General features: G+C 41.2%; 1 pseudogene across 1 annotated transcript; it reads left to right on the top strand.

Annotated features, from left to right (window-relative positions):
- The first annotated feature begins 497 nt into the window (after positions 1–497).
- LOC308289673 (myosin heavy chain, fast skeletal muscle-like) lies at positions 498–19,873 on the top strand (annotated as a pseudogene). The gene is made up of 33 exons: positions 498–719; positions 1,662–1,805; positions 6,496–6,652; positions 7,282–7,309; positions 7,738–7,849; positions 7,991–8,083; positions 8,175–8,238; positions 8,358–8,456; positions 8,737–8,840; positions 8,976–9,114; positions 9,291–9,409; positions 10,167–10,316; positions 10,406–10,576; positions 10,715–10,910; positions 11,148–11,255; positions 11,799–11,863; positions 14,778–14,865; positions 15,105–15,222; positions 15,329–15,452; positions 15,591–15,727; positions 15,843–16,098; positions 16,273–16,515; positions 16,808–16,984; positions 17,081–17,226; positions 17,328–17,418; positions 17,501–17,890; positions 18,009–18,135; positions 18,297–18,415; positions 18,512–18,708; positions 18,806–18,989; positions 19,126–19,291; positions 19,406–19,530; positions 19,681–19,873. The product of its transcript is annotated as a myosin heavy chain, fast skeletal muscle-like (transcript).
- The last annotated feature ends 1,345 nt before the right edge of the window (positions 19,874–21,218 follow it).

Raw genomic sequence — 21,218 nt, 5'->3', positions numbered from 1 at the left:
CACTGCCAGTGATATCTAGCACTGCTTTAGTACTGGACAAAAAAAAAGGACTGGAATTACAAAAAATAACCTGGTGAAATTAAGAATACACACTTAAAAATGTCTCACTTAAAAAGTGTTGCGTGGCAAGAATGAAGGATTCATATAATCCAATGTAATTCATACTTATAAATTGTATTCAATGATTCAACTCCTGTTAATGTCCTCAAATTGATGTGTTTTTTTTTCCTCCCCCACACAGGGGTTCACACACAAGGTTTCACTGCTGTCGGTAGTAAAAAGTGAGTGTTCATATAATTCGTCTAGTATTAAACATACATTAAGCTATAACCGTAAGAATAGTCCTACACTATGATCTGCTCAGATCTCAAGTCAGCAAAGGCATCAACACCATCAATTTGTCCATCTACAGAAAGCTATTTATATAATATATATTAAATACAAATGGATATTATTTCTAAAGCCATCTATTTGTCCGTCTACAGAAAGTCGCCACCATGAGTACGGACGAAGAGATGAAGCAGTACGGCAAGGCCGCCATCTACCTCCGTAAGCCGGAGAAGGAGAGGATGGAGTCTCAGAGCGCGCCCTTCGATGCCAAGTCGGCAGCCTACGTGGCCGACAAGAAAGAGCTGTACCTCAAGGCTAAGATCAAGTCTAAGGATGGTGCCAAAGTCACCGTGGAAATCCTGGACAACGATGGAAAGCCTACTGGGGAGGTAGGTAGAGGTGTTTCAAAATAGTTTTCAACCAGTGGTCCTTGAGGGGGTTCCAGGTGGTCCCCAACTAAATAGTGGAGGGTTGGTAACCATATGGAGCGTAACATGAAACTGAATGGATTCGGTTTCATTTTGCGCTCTCACGAGTTGCATTCTTTTTTAAACATCTGCATTACTTAATTGGCAAGAAGTCTTAGCAATTATTGAATGTAGAATTGTTATTTTAATCAACGTTTGCCTGTTATCTCTCCAAATATCACATCAATACAGCATGGAATTCAAAATCTTATCCAACCTTAGCAGAGATTAAGATTCCTACTAATTGTCACATACAATGCTGTATGCGAGATTGGTTCTCTGCATTTGACCCCTCTCTTGGAGCGGTGAGCCGCAGCTGTGCTGCGCTTGGGAAAACAGTAGTTGTGATCTAACCCCCCAATCCAACCCTTGATGCTGAGTGCCATCAGGTGCCTCCCTGCTTCGGTCCCATTTTTAGTCTTTGGTATGACCCGACCGGGGATCGAACCCCGACCTCCTAGTCTCAGGGCAAACACTCCAAACACAAGGCCATTGAACTGGTTAAAGCAGAACTGAGAGACTAAAGGCTCGATTTTCGTCCATGCCTCACCCCTTATCCCTACACTTTTTTGCAATTTTTTTACTTTCTTAAAATCTTTTTAATATATCAAATAGCTGATCGACAACGAGTCGATGTAGATCGGCTATGTTTTTCAAAATAGTGAAAAAGAAGGCAAAGAAGATAGGGATAATTTGTGTAAGGCATGGACAAAAATATAGGTCTAGATGTCGCCATGGGGGTCCGTGGCTCAAAAGCAGAATAAATAATTGATATGAAAAGGGTTGAAAACCACTGAATAGTTGCACCGCTGTAATCATACTACATGCTTAAGTTGTATTTTTCTTTTTGTAATTTTCTTTTAGGAAAGAACTGTGCCTGAGAAAGATGTCACCCCTATGAACCCTCCCAAGTATGACAAGATTGAGGACATGGCCATGATGACCCACCTCACTGAAGCCACCGTCCTGTATAACCTCAAAGAGCGTTATGCAGCATGGATGATCTACGTAAGTTTCCCTACATGCTGAGAACAGTAGCAGTAACAGTAGTAACAGTAGTATTAACAGTGTTGCACCTGTCCATAGCAAAGAAAGAAAAAAAGTACAAGATATGTACATGTCGTCATCAAGTGAAAACTAGAACTAGAACTAGAACTAATTGAAACAAACTCATGGTTCTGAAGTTAACTTGCTCTTATTAAGTGTGCCTGCCATGCAACGCAATGGCAAAACACTTATTGTAATCCGCCATACTTAAGTCATTAATTAAGTGTGCCTGCTATGCAATAGCAAAACACTTATTGTAATCCGCCATACTTAAGTCATTAATTAAGTCTTTCGCCACGAATTTCTGCACGTAATAACTGCCGCACAATTTACGCCACCGCCGCAATATATACATCAAAACGTGCGGCTCGGCCGGGAATAGGTTGCTATTACTTTTCTTTCCGATCCGCGTTACCATTGCGACGTAATTCGCAAAAAACGACGCCAAAAAACCCCATTGACTTAGAATGGGGGAAACTTCGGCACGTAATAACTGCCGCACGATTTACGCCACCCCCGCAATATATACATCAAAATGTGCGGCTCGGCCGGGAATGGTGTGCTATTACTTTTCTTTCCGATCCGCTTTACGATTGCGATGTAATCCGCAAAAAACAACGCCCAAAAACTCCATTGACTTTGAATGGGGGACTCCGAAAAAAACCCAGAAACTTTGGCGCCACATAACTCTGCCATACTTTTGCCTAGCAACGTCATTTAAAATGTAAAATGCTCACACAACTTTGGTCTTTTTCCGACCAATAGGGATGAGCTGTAATTGATTAAGCCCCGCCCCCTCTTTAACAGGAAGTGCCCTTCACCAAACAGGAAGTGCCTCTATAACTCATGAACCGTTTGTCGTACAGACTCGCGGCTGGTGTCATACCTTTTCTTTTTTTCTCAATTTTTTTTTCTCAAATTTTTTTTTTCTCAAATTTTTTTTTTCTCAATTTTTTTTCTCAAAATTTTTTTTCTCAAAAATTTTTTTTTCTCAATTTTTTTTTTCTCAATTTTTTTTTTCTCCAAATTTTTTTTTCTCAAAAAATTTTTTTCTCAAAAAATTTTTTTTCTCACATTTTTTTTTCTCAAAACATTTTTTTTCTCAAATTTTTTTTCTCAAAATTTTTTTTTCTCAAAATTTTTTTTCTCAAAATTTTTTTTTCTCAAATTTTTTTTTCTCAATTTTTTTTTTCTCAAATTTTTTTTTTCCCAGAAACTTTGGCGCCACATAACTCTGCCATACTTTTGCCTAGCAACGTCATTTAAAATGTAAAATGCTCACACAACTTTGGTCTTTTTCCGACCAATAGGGATAAGCTGTAATTGATTAAGCCCCGCCCCCTCTTTAACAGGAAGTGCCCTTCACCAAACAGGAAGTGCCTCTATAACTCATGAACCGTTTGTCGTACAGACTCGCGGCTGGTGTCATACCTTTTCTTTTTTTCTCAATTTTTTTTTCTCAAATTTTTTTTTTTCTCAAATTTTTTTTTCTCAAATTTTTTTTTTCTCAAATTTTTTTTTTCTCAAAATTTTTTTTCTCAAATTTTTTTTTCTCAAAAATTTTTTTTTCTCAAATTTTTTTTTCTCAATTTTTTTTTTCTCCAAATTTTTTTTTTCTCAAAAAATTTTTTTCTCAAAAAATTTTTTTCCTCACATTTTTTTTTCTCAAAATTTTTTTTTCTCAATTTTTTTTTTCTCAAATTTTTTTTCTCAAAATTTTTTTTTCTCAAATTTTTTTTTCTCATTTTTTTTTCTCAAAATTTTTTTTTCTCACATTTTTTTTTTCAAAATTTCTTTTTCTCAAAAAAGTTTTTTTCTCAAATTTTTTTTTTCTCACAAAACAATTTTTTCTCAAAAAACTGTCGTTAAAGTGCGACCCGTCATAACGGCCAAAAATGCTCCAAAACGCCACTAATTAGTCGAAATGGCTGACTTCCTGTTTGGTTTCTGATTGGCTGCTGGCCTTGTGACGTGGGTAGAGCTGCGAGGGCCCGGTCATCGCTGCTTGCAGCTTTAATTCATTAATCGTCCATGACCTTAATTGGGGCCTATTTCGCCAAACAGGAAGTGCCCCTCACCAAACAGGAAGTGACCCTTGATCTCGTGAACCGTTTGTCATACAGACACGCGGGTTGCGTCAAATGAAATAACGCTAATGCTAACACCAACCGCTACACAAGGTTGCACAGACTTAGCGAGCTGCAGGCACACTTAAAATTTCTTAGAAATTTTCTCTTCTAGTTAATTAATTAAGTCTTTCGCCACAAATTTCTGCACGTAATAACTGCCGCACAATTTACGCCACCGCCGCAATATATACATCAAAACGTGCGGCTCGGCCGGGAATAGGTTGCTATTACTTTTCTTTCCGATCCGCGTTACCATTGCGACGTAATTCGCAAAAAACGACGCCAAAAAACCCCATTGACTTAGAATGGGGGAAACTTCGGCACGTAATAACTGCCGCACGATTTACGCCACCCCCGCAATATATACATCAAAATGTGCGGCTCGGCCGGGAATGGTGTGCTATTACTTTTCTTTCCGATCCGCTTTACGATTGCGATGTAATCCGCAAAAAACAACGCCCAAAAACTCCATTGACTTTGAATGGGGGACTCCGAAAAAAACCCAGAAACTTTGGCGCCACATAACTCTGCCATACTTTTGCCTAGCAACGTCATTTAAAATGTAAAATGCTCACACAACTTTGGTCTTTTTCCGACCAATAGGGATGAGCTGTAATTGATTAAGCCCCGCCCCCTCTTTAACAGGAAGTGCCCTTCACCAAACAGGAAGTGCCTCTATAACTCATGAACCGTTTGTCGTACAGACTCGCGGCTGGTGTCATACCTTTTCTTTTTTTCTCAATTTTTTTTTCTCAAATTTTTTTTTTCTCAAATTTTTTTTTTCTCAAAATTTTTTTTCTCAAAATTTTTTTTCTCAAACATTTTTTTTTCTCAATTTTTTTTTTCTCAATTTTTTTTTTCTCCAAATTTTTTTTTCTCAAAAAATTTTTTTCTCAAAAAAATTTTTTTCTCACATTTTTTTTTCTCAAAACATTTTTTTTCTCAAATTTTTTTTCTCAAAATTTTTTTTTTCTCAACATTTTTTTTCTCAAATTTTTTTTTTCTCAAATTTTTTTTTTCTCAATTTTTTTTTTCTCAAATTTTTTTTTTCCCAGAAACTTTGGCGCCACATAACTCTGCCATACTTTTGCCTAGCAACGTCATTTAAAATGTAAAATGCTCACACAACTTTGGTCTTTTTCCGACCAATAGGGATAAGCTGTAATTGATTAAGCCCCGCCCCCTCTTTAACAGGAAGTGCCCTTCACCAAACAGGAAGTGCCTCTATAACTCATGAACCGTTTGTCGTACAGACTCGCGGCTGGTGTCATACCTTTTCTTTTTTTCTCAATTTTTTTTTCTCAATTTTTTTTTTTTCTCAAATTTTTTTTTTCTCAAATTTTTTTTTTCTCAAATTTTTTTTTTCTCAAAATTTTTTTTCTCAAATTTTTTTTTCTCAAATTTTTTTTTCTCAAATTTTTTTTTCTCAATTTTTTTTTTCTCCAAATTTTTTTTTCTCAAAAAATTTTTTTCTCAAAAAAATTTTTTCCTCACATTTTTTTTTCTCAAAAATTTTTTTTTCTCAATTTTTTTTCTCAAATTTTTTTTCTCAAAATTTTTTTTTCTCAAATTTTTTTTTTCTCACTTTTTTTTCTCAAAATTTTTTTTTCTCACATTTTTTTTTTCAAAATTTCTTTTTCTCAAAAAAGTTTTTTTCTCAAATTTTTTTTCTCAAATTTTTTTTTTCTCACAAAACAATTTTTTCTCAAAAAACTGTCGTTAAAGTGCGACCCGTCATAACGGCCAAAAATGCTCCAAAACGCCACTAATTAGTCGAAATGGCTGACTTCCTGTTTGGTTTCTGATTGGCTGCTGGCCTTGTGACGTGGGTAGAGCTGCGAGGGCCCGGTCATCGCTGCTTGCAGCTTTAATTCATTAATCGTCCATGACCTTAATTGGGGCCTATTTCGCCAAACAGGAAGTGCCCCTCACCAAACAGGAAGTGACCCTTGATCTCGTGAACCGTTTGTCATACAGACACGCGGGTTGCGTCAAATGAAATAACGCTAATGCTAACACCAACCGCTACACAAGGTTGCACAGACTTAGCGAGCTGCAGGCACACTTAAAATTTCTTAGAAATTTTCTCTTCTAGTTATCTTATATTGTCCCCAAATCGAAATTGTTTTAGCTGATTAATCTGATTTCATCGCAGTCGATGCCCATCCATCTACATGTGATGCGTTTTATTATTTTCACCACTAAGCACTTTCAACGTGGGCATCCATATTTTGGGAATGTTATTGTATAGGTGAACACTTGAAAATAGTTGATCTACAAACTCTCAATGTGTCGCTCGCCGACGCGTTAAGAGCTTGTAGATCCACTAGTTTCACTATTTTAGAAATGGAGCTATGCTAACTTATTTTTTTCCCATCCCCCGTATCTTTCTGAAATAACGCCTCCGATTAGTTTATGCCACTTGAAACTCGTTACTGTGTGATCCCAGATAAATATGTGACCATTTAAGTTCAGTGTGTTGTATGATGTTAATTTCATCTTCTCCCCCTCCGACCTTTCAGACCTACTCTGGCCTGTTCTGTGCCACTGTGAACCCCTACAAGTGGCTCCCAGTGTACGACCAGGACGTTGTGAGTGCCTACAGGGGCAAGAAGCGTATTGAAGCCCCACCTCACATCTTCTCCGTCTCTGACAACGCCTATCAGTTCATGTTGATGGGTACGTACTATAGTCAGGAAAATGTAAAACGTATTTGTTTAACTATAATTGGTCTTAATATCAGTTCATTTTGATGGGTAAGTGTACTGCTCAGGATCTTTCATGTTGATGGGTACGTAGTCAGGACAATGTTTCCCAAACAGTGGGTCAGGTCCGGACCCATTTGTATGTCGCGGGTTGATTTCTATCGGTCGCAATGGGTAGCAAAATATTCCCTTTATTTTTTAATGTTTTCAACGTTTTATTTTACATTTTTTCCCTGCACAAAAATCTGCAGTTTTCATGAAATATAAACAAATATTTTTTCCCCCTCCTAAATAATAGCATAAATAAATCTAAGAAATTCCCTGAATGCAAAAACAAACGTTTAAGAAGTAGTGACAATAGCTACAAGCTCTCAACGCGTTGAGTCGTGATGCGTTGAGAGCTTCAAGCTTGTAGATCTGCTGTTTTCACTTGTTTGGGCCCTGGGCAAAAGTCTAATTTCTCTTTTGGGTCTCGAGCTAAAACGTTTGGGAACCACTGATGTAAAACATTACACAACTATAATGGTTTTGTGCTGTAATAATAATAATAGGCTAGAATATTATTATGTATCCATGACTAAAAGTTTGCTTTACATTTTACAGATAAAGAGAACCAGTCTGTCCTGATCACGTAAGTGTCCCGTCTACTAGGCATAAAACAATAAATAAAAATGTTATGATAACAATAGAGCTTGTAAGTCCTGACGTCATGCCGATATTACTTGGGTTCCCGTTGTTATTTTCTCTATTTATATCCCTATATGCGAATCTTAGATTGCATCGAGAACTGTGTTCCAGAAATAAACATATCATCCGGGCGTTTCTGTCAGGGGGTTGGCGCATCGTTTATGATCTTCATTTATATTTATATAGCCTGTTTCTGGAGAAAATGTTGTTAATAATGAGACGATCTAAGAATACCCTATATGGGGATATCAATACAAAATATATCAATGGGAACCCGGGTAGTAGCACTGTCTAGTGATGTCAGACTTCAGTGGTCTATGTGTATACAGATTGAGTAACTGAATTTCTCTGAACGCATACTTTTCTAACCAGTGGAGAATCCGGTGCTGGAAAGACTGTGAACACCAAGCGTGTCATCCAGTACTTTGCAACAGCAGCGACAGCTAGTGGAGAAAAATCGGCAGCCGATAGCAGTAAAATCAAGGTAAGCTACTGTATATGTCATGTTTTTTTTTACTTTAACAAATACATGATTTTGAACATAAAGCATTTATATGCAATACAGCAATTCAGTTTAAAAAAATTCTGACCATATTTTAAATGTGCTATGTCTAAAACATTCTAGGGGTCACTGGAGGATCAGATTATTGCAGCCAATCCCTTGCTGGAGGCCTATGGTAATGCCAAGACCATTAGGAATGACAACTCCTCTCGCTTTGTAAGTGTAAACTAATTACATTTTAAGAGAAAACCTGCAATAATTTCTCAATGTAGAGGGATGCAACAATTTGTGCTATTATATCAAACAGGGTAAATTCATCAGAATCCATTTCGGCTCAACGGGTAAACTGTCCAGTGCTGATATTGAGACATGTAAGTATGAAGTTCACACGTGATAAATGATATCAGTTTTACATTTTGAGTTGTGTAAATTATTGTTATTATTATTACTATGATGATGATTGATGATGAGTTATGTACAACCCATATAGATCTGCTGGAGAAGTCCAGAGTGACCTACCAGCTTAGTGCAGAGAGAGGTTACCACATCTTCTTCCAGATGATGACCGGCCACAAACCTGATATCATTGGTAAGTGGAACCTAAATTAACCAGGAAAGGTGCTCCTTAGAGCAGGGGTCTTCAACGTTTCAGTCCAAGGACACCTTAGCTGACAGCAGGGATGTACGAGCTCTCAATCTACAAGCTCTCAACGCCTCGCGCTGTGAGGCGTTGAGAGCTTGTAGATCTGCTATTTTTGTCTAAAGTTCTCAGAATATGGGTGACGTTTTAAATCAATCACTGACGATGCAGCGAGAACATAAATGAGTGAATAAAAACACAATGTCGCCCTGTTTTCATCCCTTTTCAGAGATGTGTCTTATCACCAACAACCCCTACGACTTCCCTCTGATCAGCATGGGTGTGATCACTGTGGCCAGCATTGACGACAAGGCAGAGCTGGACGCTACTGACGTCAGTGAAAACAACATTATCATTTCATCTTTCTAATGCACTCGATGCAGTCAGTGTTGTTAATTTAATGCAAGGGTCTTCAATGTTTTTCTTAATCTCAATCTTTCGAACTGCATCTCTGCTCATTGACATCAGGAAGCTATTGAGATCCTGGGCTTCAGCCCCGACGAGAGGCAGTCGATCTACAAGTTCACCGGTGCAGTGATGCATCATGGAGTCATGAGGTTCAAGCAGAAGCAGCGCGAGGAACAGGCCGAACCTGACGGCACTGAGGGTGAGCTGATTATTATTAGTAGTGTTATTATTTATCAATCATTATCACAGAGGGTGAGCTGCACCTTTATTTCTTGAACATGCAGAACCTTTATCTTCCTTACTGTAAGTCGCTCTCTGGATTAAGCGTCTTATAAATGCCTAAATTGTAAATTGCAAATTGTATGAACATTTCAGAGGCTGACAAGATTGCCTACCTGATGGGTCTGAACTCAGCAGAGATGCTTAAAGCATACTGCTACCCCAGAGTGAAAGTGGGAAACGAGTATGTCACTAAGGGACAGACTGTGCCACAGGTGAGTAATTTACATGATTTACACGTTCTGATTTCATACACACTTTATATTCCCAACACTGCATACCACAGTAACTCTAATATCTTGAGTTGTGTCTTAAATCATCCCCTGTAATTAAAATTATCCTCCAACATTATTCAAAATTGCATTTATTTATTTATTTAATACTTGAAGAGCATACAAAACATATCACTCTGCAGAAACATGTGCAGTTCCTTGCACCTCAGACATTATTTTAACAGTATTGTTATACCAGTAAAAGAGAACTCCTCCCGCTCACTCAGCTCAGCTAAAACAGGGAAGTTGTCAGAATCTTCCCTAATGGACAGACTCCTCTCCCTTCCGGCTCCCAAACTGTGGAACGAACTCCCCATTGCAGTTAGAACTGAAAACTCACTCACAATCTTCAAATGTAACCTGAACTTCCTGAAGACTCGCCTCTTCAGAATCCACCTGAAGCGTGTAGCACTTGCCCTATAGCCTTTAAGACCTTGCAAGCTTATGCAAAGGCTAATTTAGATAGCTTTGTTATGTAGGCATATGCCAGGTTCATATGTCCTGGCATTCTGTAGTGTGTATAGTTTCACACATGTAGAGATTATCGATGTTTTGAGATTATATTGTTTAGACTGATGTTCTTGGTTGACCTATGATCCTAGATTACTATTGCTATGCATTTGATGTATAACTTGTGTTTTCCTTGCTTATGTTAATTGTTCTGGATGAAGAGTGTCCTAAATCGTTCCTGTTTCCTTAGGTCATGAACTCAGTCAGTGCCTTGGCCAAGTCCATCTATGAGAAGGAGTTCTTGTGGATGGTCATCAGGATCAACGAGCAGCTGGACACCAAGCAGCAGAGAAACTACTACATTGGAGTGCTGGACATCGCTGGTTTTGAAATCTTTGATGTAAGCATGGGCTTGTTTTAAATGGGAGACTAATTATTTTTGTCATAATTACAACAGACTGCAAGCTAATGATTTTTTCCCACTCACAGTTCAACACCCTGGAGCAGCTGTGCATCAACTTCACCAATGAGAAACTGCAACAGTTCTTCAACCACACCATGTTTGTTCTGGAGCAAGAGGAGTACATGAAGGAGGGAATTCCCTGGGATCTTGTTGACTTCGGCATGGACTTGGCTGTCTGCATTGAGCTCATTGAGAAGGTATACAATTATTATTATATTTGTATGTACAGTATTATCTTGGACTTGGCTGTCTGCATTGTGCTCATTATATGGTGGATATGATGTTAATACTATGTTCTTTGTGATTTATTTGTCTCTTTTGTCTCCTTTCCAAAGCCCCTAGGCATATTCTCCATCCTTGAGGAGCAGTGCATGTTCCCCAAGGCTTCTGACAAAACCTTCTCCGAGAAGTTGCTTGACCAGCATCTTGGGAAAAACAAGGCCTTTGAGAAGCCGAAACCCGCGAAGGGCAAGGGCGAGGCCCACTTCTCCCTGGTCCACTACGCTGGAACTGTGGACTACAGCATCACAGGTAGGGACGGGACAATAATCACCACCGTTTATCGTGATAAAAAAAAAAACACTCGCGATAATCGTATCGTGGAGATTTCATTTAACGTGAAATCGTCCTCTGTCATGCACTGGGATCAATTCACCTTTTATTTGACAAGCTGCATTATCCGGTAGCACTTAAACCCTCTATAATTGGTAAAACGGACCTGTAAATAACGTACTTGATACAGTATTTCTTTACACTCTCTAATCACAGGCTGGCTGGAGAAGAACAAGGATCCACTCAATGACTCTGTGTTGCAGCTGTACCAGAAGTCTTCAGTGAAGCTGCTGGCCGTGTTCTATCCCCCACCCGAGCCTGAAGGTATTGTTATATGGATGCCATGAACACTCAGAATCTGACAAGAGGGGGCACTTTCATTGTGTAAAAGGCACGTGCACACATAGATATAAAAGGGGGCTTAAGCCCCTATCCTTTTACCTGTCTGTAAAAAGGTGCCCTCTCCAGACCATGAATGCAGTTTTCACTATGGTGAAAGACATGCCCCCTCTCCCCCATTCCATGCCATACCTGAAGGCAGCATTCAAGAGAATTGCCTTGTCCAAACTCTCCTGAACTCGAATACAGCGTCTTATGTTGAAAGAATTGCCCTCTCGAAGAAACCCATGCCGTTACGCCACATCTCCTATATTCACTTGATTATGCTTAGTTTAGTGTGGTATCAAGCACTGAAAATAGCCGACCTCCAAGCTCACAATGTGTCACGCTGCAACGCGTTGTGAGCTTGGAGGTCTGCTATTTTAAATATTTTCGCCACAAGGCCCTTACAGAAATGTAATTAATTCTCTGCACGTCCCTGGTTGTGTACAACTAATGATAACTCATGATTCTAACACATATAAACAGATACGACAAAGAAAGGAGGCAAGAAGAAGGGTGGTTCCATGCAGACTGTGTCTAGTGCTTTCAGGGTAAGAATCTTTATTTATTCATTATTATCAACATTATGTTCCTGTAAGAATTAAGCATTATTACTATTATCATTAACATTATCTTCATGTAAGAATGCAGCATTATTATTATCAAAGTTATATCCATGCAAATAATAAGCACGTCTTTTCATGTTGGAATAAAACAATTTCTGTGAGCTTATAGATCTTTGAATGGATGAATGGAAGTTCCCCTTGGATGCATGACCAACCAATACCTACACTCTTCCATGAGTGGGGTCAAAAATGACCCCAATTAAAATCAATGTGTTTTTGCAATAAACTACTTGCTCTCACACGTAACTCTGCCATACTTTTGCCTAGCAAAGTGATTTCAACTTTAAAACACTCACACGACTTGGGCCTTTTTTCTGCCAATAGGGACAAGCTGTCATTGTTGAAGCCCCGCCCCCTCTGTCTACTAAACGCATGCAGCAGCTGTCACACTTTGCTATCACACTTTTCTCTCACACGTAACTCTGGCATACTTTTGCGTAGCAACGTGATTTCAACTTTAAAACGCTCACCCGACTTTAAAACGCTTTCCGGCCAATAGGGACGAGCTGTAATTGTTGAAGCCCCGCCCCCCTGTCTTCCTATTGGCTGGGCTTTAAACAGCCATAACTCCAGTTCGCAGGATGGTACCGTCTTGAAACTTGGTGTCTGGACTTAGACCACCATAGGGATGAGCTGCAATTGTTGAAGCCCCGCCCCCTCTTCCCTCCTATTGGCTGGGCTTTAAACAGCCATAACTCCATTTTGCAGCATGGTACCGTCTCAAAACGTGGTGTCTGGATTTAGACAGCCAATAGACGGGTTTCTTGTTTACAAACATTGAGACTAAATGCACAGGTAACTGTATCATGTAATCAATTCCCTCCAATCCCCAAACCTGTTGTTTTGGGGAGCGTTGGTTTCATTGGCTAATTTTGGTGCCGACCTGCGCACGCATCTAGTTCTTATCAGTGTAACGTGGACCAGAAACCCGTCCATATGGACGAGCTGTAATTGTTGAAGCCCCGCCCCCTCTTACAAGTCTGTTGTTTCCACCCACCCTGACGGTCGCTTCTTGCCCATAGGGTGTCTTACTGGTAATAGTAGTGGTAATAAAGTAGTAAAAGTAGTAGTAATAGTAGTAGTAGCAGTAGTAATATTAGTAATACTAGTTGCAACCGTAGGTCGCAAGTTTAGTATGTGAACGGTCATGCTTGTATGTATGTATGTATGTATGTATCTCTGTCACGCCTGACACTGTGGTTCTATAGGTTTGTCGCTCAGACATCATGCTCTGATGTCACTGTGATGTCAGGGGAACCACTCTAACAGAATGTGTTTGCCACTCTGGCTTCACTGTGATGTCACACTAATCGTTTTTATGCCCATACATGGATATCCCTGTCTGTAGAACCAGCTACACAGATATGGGATGTCTTGGCCTTCTGTCTTGGCCATATATGGATTCTGTTAGTGTGGTATGTGGCCGATGTGGTCTCCATATATGGGTATTCCCATATTAAGTCCTGTTAGATATGGGCTTAATATTAATGACATCAGGGAACTCCATGTATGGGTATAAAAGGGATTCTGTTAGTGTGACATCATAGTGAAGCCAGAGCGTGAAGCCAGAGCGGTGTCAGGCGTGACAGAGATAGATACATACATACGGACAAGCTGTGACGTTCACATACTAAACTTGCGATCTACGGTCGCAACTATTATTACTACTATTACTACTACTATTACACTATATACTTGTATTACTACTACTACTATTACCAGTAAGACGCCCTAAGGGCGAGAAGCGACCGTCAGGGCGGGTGGAAACAACAGACTTGTGAGAGGGGGCGGGGCTTCAACAATTACAGCTCGTCCGTTTTGGCCGTCTAAGTCCAGACACCAAGTTCCGAGACTCTACAATGCTGCAAACTGGAGTTATGGATGTTTAAAGCCCAGTCAATAGGAGGGAAGAGGGGGCGTGGCTTCAACAATTGCAACTCATCCCTATGGCGGTCTAAGTCCAGACACCAAATTTCGAGACGGTACCATGCTGCGAACTGGAGTTATGGATGTTTAAAGCCTAGCCAATAGGAAGACAGGGGGGGCGGGGCTTCAACAATTACAGCTCGTCCCTATTGGCCGGAAAAAGTGCCAAGTCGTGTGAGCGTTTTAAATTTGAAATCACGTTGCTACGCAAAAGTATGCCAGAGTTACGTGTGAGAGCAAAGTGTGACAGCAAAGTGTGACAGCTGCTGCACGCGTTTAGTAGACAGAGGGGGCGGGGCTTCAACAATTACAGCTCGTCCCTATTGGCGGATAAAAGGCCCAAGCCGTGTGAGCATTTTAAAGTTGAAATCACGTTGCTAGGCAAAAGTATGGCAGAGTAATGTGTGAGAGCAAAGTAGTTTATTGCAAAAATGCATTGATTTTAATTGGGGTCATTTTTGACCCCACTCATGGAAGAGTGGGGTAGTGATACAAAGACTGCAATTTCTTAAAATTAATGAAAGGAATGATAAAAATGCAAATGGCCTCATGTTACAAACATGTTTTATGAGGAATACCTGGAATATGAAAATATTTAAACTTTTAATTTTAAAGATATTGAAGAATAACAACCCCTGGGGTCGTTTTTGACCCCACTCATGCATCCTAGGGTTAAAGGGATAGTTCAACCCCAAAAGGACGTTTCTTTCCTATTGATTACTCACCCCATGAAGATTTGAATTGGAATTTGTGTGTGAATGGATGAATGTAATGCACAATCTCTGTAAAGCACCTTGGATAAAGGCGCTATATAAATGCACCATTTACCATTAAGTGGAGGGAAAAGTACAATATTGCATGACTTTTTACTTTTTTACTAATCATGAGCCTACTTGTCTCTTTTATGTCCCAGGCGAACTTAGGGTTGCTGATGACCAACTTGCATCGCACGCATCCTCACTTTGTGCGTTGCTTGATTCCCAACGAGACCAAGACTCCAGGTACACACACACACACACACACACACACATATGTAAATACCGCCCACACCGCAACTTTTTGAGTTGGGTTGACAGCGTTCCCACATTGTGCGTCTTAATGCAATGTGGATGCGGTTAGTAAACACGTACCCCGGACAGATTAATCTGTGAACCCGATCTATCGATTCCATACTCTGGAGGAAAATAACCGTGACAAAAGAGTGTATTTGTTCTTATCTAATGAAGCAACATCTTTACAGGCCTGATGGAGAACTTCCTGGTCATCCATCAGCTGAGGTGTAACGGTGTGCTTGAGGGCATCAGGATCTGCAGAAAGGGCTTCCCCAGCAGAATCCCATACGCTGACTTCAAGCAGAGGTATCAATTCCTTTTGTTCCCAGCAGCTTTTAATACCAAATGCAAAATGACTCACTTTTACAAACTGAACGTCAGCGCAAAATGACCGTGAACTTTTACAAAACAGGTACAAAGTACTGAATGCCAGCGCATGTCCAGAAGGTGCGTTCATGGACAACAAGAAAGCCTCAGAGAAGCTGCTTGGGTCCATTGACGTTCCCGTTGCTGAGTACAAGTTTGGACACACCAAGGTAAACACACTCCCAATCTGCTTTAACATTATCTAGAGAGGACTGAAAGTAGACGGTTGTTTAGTTACAGTGTTCTTAACATTGTGTTCAGGTGTTCTTCAGGTTGTTTAGTTACAGTGTTTGTAACTTTGTTTTTAGGTGTTCTTCAAAGCTGGTCTGCTGGGTGTCCTTGAGGAGATGCGAGATGAGAAGCTGTCTGCTCTGGTCGGCATGACTCAGGCTCTCGCACGAGGTTACCTCATGAGGAAGCAGTTTGTCAAGATGATGGCCATCAGGTACTTTGAAAAGATCAATTCAATATCGAGCACAAATTGTAAGAACTTTGTCATTGCTGTTCGTATTACGCCATGGAAACCCTCGATCATGATCCACTGAATCTGTTTTCCACAGAGATGCCGTTTTCACCATCCAGTTCAACCTCCGCTCGTTTGTGGCTGTGAAACACTGGCCATGGATGAAGGTCTACTACAAGATCAAGCCTCTCCTGCAGAGCGCTGAGACTGAGAAGGAGCTGGCATCGATGAAGGAGAATTATGAGAAGATGACGACTGACCTGGCCGCTGCCCTGGCCTCCAAGAAGAGCCTAGAGGAGAAGCTGGTGGCTCTGACACAGGAGAAGAATGGCCTTGCACTGTCAGCTGCATCAGTAAGTAGATACACTTGTGCAGGAGATTTTCCTATCTTAAATATTTTATGTAGAATGTAGATGTAGACTTTGGCAGAGAATGCCTGGTGGTCAAATGGTTGCTGGCGTCATTGCACTATACTATACCCAGAACAAACACTGACATGTTCCCTGATCTTTTTCATTGACAACCAGGGAGATGAGGCTCTGAACGATGCCGAGGAGAGATGCGAGGGTCTTATTAAAAGTAAGATCCAGTTGGAGGCAAAGCTCAAAGAGACGTCGGAGAGACTGGAGGACGAGGAGGAAATGAACGCTGAGCTGACCGCCAAGAAGAGGAAACTGGAGGATGAATGCTCTGAGCTCAAGAAGGACATCGATGACCTGGAGCTCACCTTGGCCAAAGTGGAGAAAGAGAAGCACGCCACTGAAAACAAGGTACAACATTATACACTAAAATGTATAGAACAATAATGATCCATTCACCATTATATACTCTGGCTCTATTATTAAGTTGTAGAACAATAATGATCCATTCATTATTATACACTCCAACCGCCTTATTAAGTCATTTACTGCCGCAACCCAAGATTCCTGAGATATTCCCGTTGATATTGTCATGGTGTCAAGTTAGTCCTTCATGTTATTTAGGTACAGAACCTGACCGAGGAGATAGCCTCTGAGGAAGATGTATTAATATTTATTATTATTGTTATTTATTATTATTTAGGTTAAGAACCTGACAGAGGAGATGGCCTCCCAGGATGAAAGTCTTGCTAAGCTGACCAAGGAGAAGAAGGCGCTCCAAGAGGCCCATCAGCAGACCCTGGATGACCTGCAGTCAGAGGAAGACAAAGTCAACACTCTGACCAAGGCCAAGACCAAGCTGGAGCAGCAAGTTGACGATGTAGGTTCATCAAGTCAACTGGATGTTTTGAAACTTTATACGGTATAAGTTTATTGTTGTACTCAATAATAATAAGACAAATATATTGTTGTGCAGCTGGAGGGTTCTCTGGAACAAGAGAAGAAGCTCCGCATGGACCTGGAGAGAACCAAGAGAAAGTTTGAAGGTGATCTCAAACTGGCCCAGGAGAACCTCATGGATCTGGAGAATGACAAGCAGCAGTCTGAAGAGAAGATAAAGAAGTAAAGTGGACCAACAATATACATAATTATTAATAATAACAACAATATGAAATGCCATGGAGAAGAACTAGCATTAAAATATGATGTTGTTTAATCTACAGGAAGGACTTTGAAGTCGGCCAGCTTCTGAGTAAGATTGAGGATGAACAGTCTATGGGCGCCCAGCTGCAGAAGAAGATCAAAGAACTCCAGGTACTTTTTTTCATCTCATTTAAAATCCTTGATCATAAGTAAGAGTACATTTCGATTTTAACACGTCCTTTCATTCATAAAGGCTCGTATTGAAGAACTGGAGGAGGAGATCGAGGCTGAGCGGGCCGCTCGTGCCAAGGTGGAGAAGCAGAGAGCCGACCTCTCCAGGGAACTGGAGGAGATCAGCGAGAGGCTGGAGGAGGCCGGTGGAGCCACTGCCGCTCAGATCGAGATGAACAAGAAGCGCGAGGCTGAGTTCCAGAAGCTGCGTCGCGACCTGGAAGAGTCCACCCTGCAGCACGAGGCCACCGCCTCCGCTCTCCGCAAGAAGCAAGCGGACAGCGTGGCGGAGCTGGGCGAACAGATCGACAACCTCCAGAGAGTCAAGCAGAAACTTGAGAAGGAGAAGAGTGAATTCAAGATGGAGATCGATGACCTTTCCAGCAACATGGAGGCCGTCGCTAAGGCAAAGGTAGAATAGAATGCTTGTGTGTAATTCTCGCCAAAACACTCTTAACCAATCGGAAAGAAACAAGGGAATACATTGTAGGTCACTTCAGTGATTGAATATGTCCTTTGTTAATCAACAGGGAAATCTTGAGAAGATGTGCCGCACCCTCGAGGATCAACTCAGCGAAATCAAGGCCAAGAGTGATGAGAATGTTCGCCAGATAAATGATATTGGAGCTCAGAGAGCAAGACTTCTGACGGAAAATGGTAAATGTTTTTCGTAAAGTCTACAAGCCTACGTGGTTTGTCACTGGTACATGAACAAATTCCATAATTAGAGATAATACTTTGATCAGCGGTTGTCCCAGGAATTTAAGGAATATGTATAGAACATAGATTATTCACGTTTGAAACTAATATTCAACTAGGTGAGTTTGGTCGTCAACTGGAGGAGAAGGAAGCACTCGTTTCTCAGCTCACCAGAGGAAAGCAGGCCTTCACCCAGCAGATTGAGGAGTTGAAGAGACTCATTGAGGAGGAGGTTAAGGTAAGGAACAGTCATTTATTTATTTTGCCCATAGGGCTAATTCCATCTTTTTGTCATTTTATACAGCTGACATTATTTTGTTTTTCTTTTGGACAGGCAAAGAACGCCCTTGCCCACGCTGTGCAATCAGCTCGCCACGACTGTGACCTTCTGAGGGAGCAGTTTGAGGAAGAACAGGAAGCCAAGGCAGAGCTGCAGCGTGGAATGTCCAAGGCCAACGCTGAGGTGTCTCAATGGAGGGCCAAGTATGAGACTGATGCTGTCCAACGCACTGAGGAGCTGGAGGAGGCCAAGTAAGTGGTGTTTTATTTATCACACCATCAGGTACTGGCACTCACTATACAACATAATTGCTCATTAAGTTTGATTCCATTCAAAACTGATCAACAGGAAGAAGTTGGCCCAGCGCCTTCAGGAGGCAGAGGAGCAAATCGAGGCTGTGAATTCCAAGTGCGCCTCTCTGGAGAAGACCAAGCAGAGACTCCAGGGTGAAGTGGAAGACCTCATGATTGATGTAGAGAGGGCCAATGGTATGGCTGCCAACCTCGACAAGAAACAGAGGAACTTCGATAAGGTGCTTTGACATTCATTAGTTTAAAACCCAAGTAATTCTTGCCTCCTTAAAGTTGGGTAAATGACATGTCATAACAAATGCTGGGCAGGTCCTTAAAGTGGGGTAAATGACACATTTCATTATAAATGCTGCACAGGTCCTGGCAGAATGGAAGCAGAAACACGAGGAGGGCAACGCAGAGCTGGAGGCAGCTCAGAAAGAGGCTCGTACTCTCAGCACTGAGCTGTTTAAGATGAAGAACTCCTATGAGGAGTCTCTGGACCAACTGGAGACCATGAAGCGTGAGAACAAGAACCTGCAACGTAAGTTTTCTCTACATCATTCTTTTAATAAAAGTAAAAAACTTAATTCAAGCGCAAATACAAAATAGTTGCTGATTGGAATGTTCCTCATTCATTATTTTCAAACAACTACAGAGGAGATCTCAGACCTGACTGAACAGATAGGTGAGACCGGAAAGAACATCCATGAGCTGGAGAAATCCAAGAAACAGGTGGAGACAGAGAAGACGGAGATCCAGACAGCCCTAGAGGAAGCTGAGGTACAACTTTTAGGTCCTAGAAGAACAACGCAATTGTCTATATTTTAGATTTCTTTCAAAACCTTTCATATTCAACTCATGCAATATTATAATGATGGATGTTACATTGAAAAGGTCCTACAACACTTCTGATCCTGTGTTACATTGTAGGGTACTCTGGAGCACGAGGAGTCCAAGATTCTTCGTGTGCAGCTGGAGCTCAACCAGATCAAGGGCGAGGTGGACAGGAAGCTGGCGGAGAAGGACGAGGAGATGGAGCAGATCAAGAGGAACAGCCAGAGGGTGACCGACTCCATGCAGAGCACTCTGGACTCTGAGGTCAGGAGCAGGAACGATGCCTTGAGGGTCAAGAAGAAGATGGAGGGAGACCTGAACGAGATCGAGGTCCAGCTGAGCCACGCCAACCGCCAGGCTGCTGAGGCCCAGAAGCAGCTGAGGAACGTCCAGGGACAGCTCAAGGTGCAAACCGTAGTAGTTAGAGACATATTCAAACAATATATAAACACTCTGAACATCTGAACACATTCAGATGTTTCTGTTAACGTGACCTGACCACCTCGAATGTGATTTGTTTTAGGATGCCCAACTGCACCTTGACGATGCTCTCAGAGGACAGGAAGATGTGAAGGAGCAAGGCGCCATGGTGGAGCGCAGGAACGGCCTCATGCTCGCTGAGATCGAGGAGCTGAGAGCGGCTCTGGAACAGACGGAGAGAGGCCGCAAAATGGCCGAACAAGAACTGGTGGATGCCAGTGAACGCGCTGGACTGTTGCACTCCCAGGTAAGTAAATTGGAAAAAACCTCTCAACATTATAACATACAAGTAATGCATACTTGCATTGCTGAACCGAATCTTCGTTCTTTAGAACTCGAGCCTTTTGAACACCAAGAAGAAGCTGGAAGCAGACCTGCTCCAGGTCCAAGGTGAAGTGGACGACAGCGTTCAAGAAGCCAGGAATGCTGAGGAGAAGGCCAAGAAAGCCATCACTGATGTGAGTTGGGATGACCAGAAAATATTTTAAAATACTTATAACCAGATCAGCTATTATTTCTTTTTTATAGTAAAAAAAAAAATCACACCCAATGTGAAGTGAGCGGTGGTTGTGCTTGCATAACGTCTTCAATTGGTAATTGGTGATGTAATACAACTTACACACACACACACACACACACACACACACACACACACACACACACACACACACACACACATTGCTATGGCAAAACGCTGAGGAAAAAGACTAGGATATAGGTCTAGGATGTAATTGGTGATGTAATATGTCACCAATTATTAATATTGTTATGGCAAAACGCTGAGGAAAACACATTGCTATGGCAAAACGCTGAGGAAAAGTGGCTACAGATCTAGGATGTAATTGGTGATGTAATATGGCTACACACACACACACACACACACACACACACACACACACACACACACACACACACACACACACACACACACATATTGCTATGGCAAAACGCTGAGGAAAACACATTGCTATGGCAAAAGGCTGAGGAAAAGTGGCTACAGACACACACACAGCCAATCTATGGAGCGGTTTACCACCACTCAAAAGGCTAAGGAGTTTAGGGATAAGGGGTATGGCCGAAAATAGGGCCCTAAATCCTAAACTTGCATGTCTTATTCAAACAGCCAGGAAGATCATAAGGTAAAAAAGGAACAC

The sequence above is a fragment of the Nannobrachium achirus genome (genome assembly GCF_963921795.1).
Source record: "Nannobrachium achirus genome assembly, chromosome: 8".
NCBI classification, from domain to species: Eukaryota; Metazoa; Chordata; class Actinopteri; order Myctophiformes; family Myctophidae; genus Nannobrachium; species Nannobrachium achirus.
Note: the sequence above shows the minus strand (reverse complement) of the source record. Positions and strands in the feature narration are given on the sequence as shown.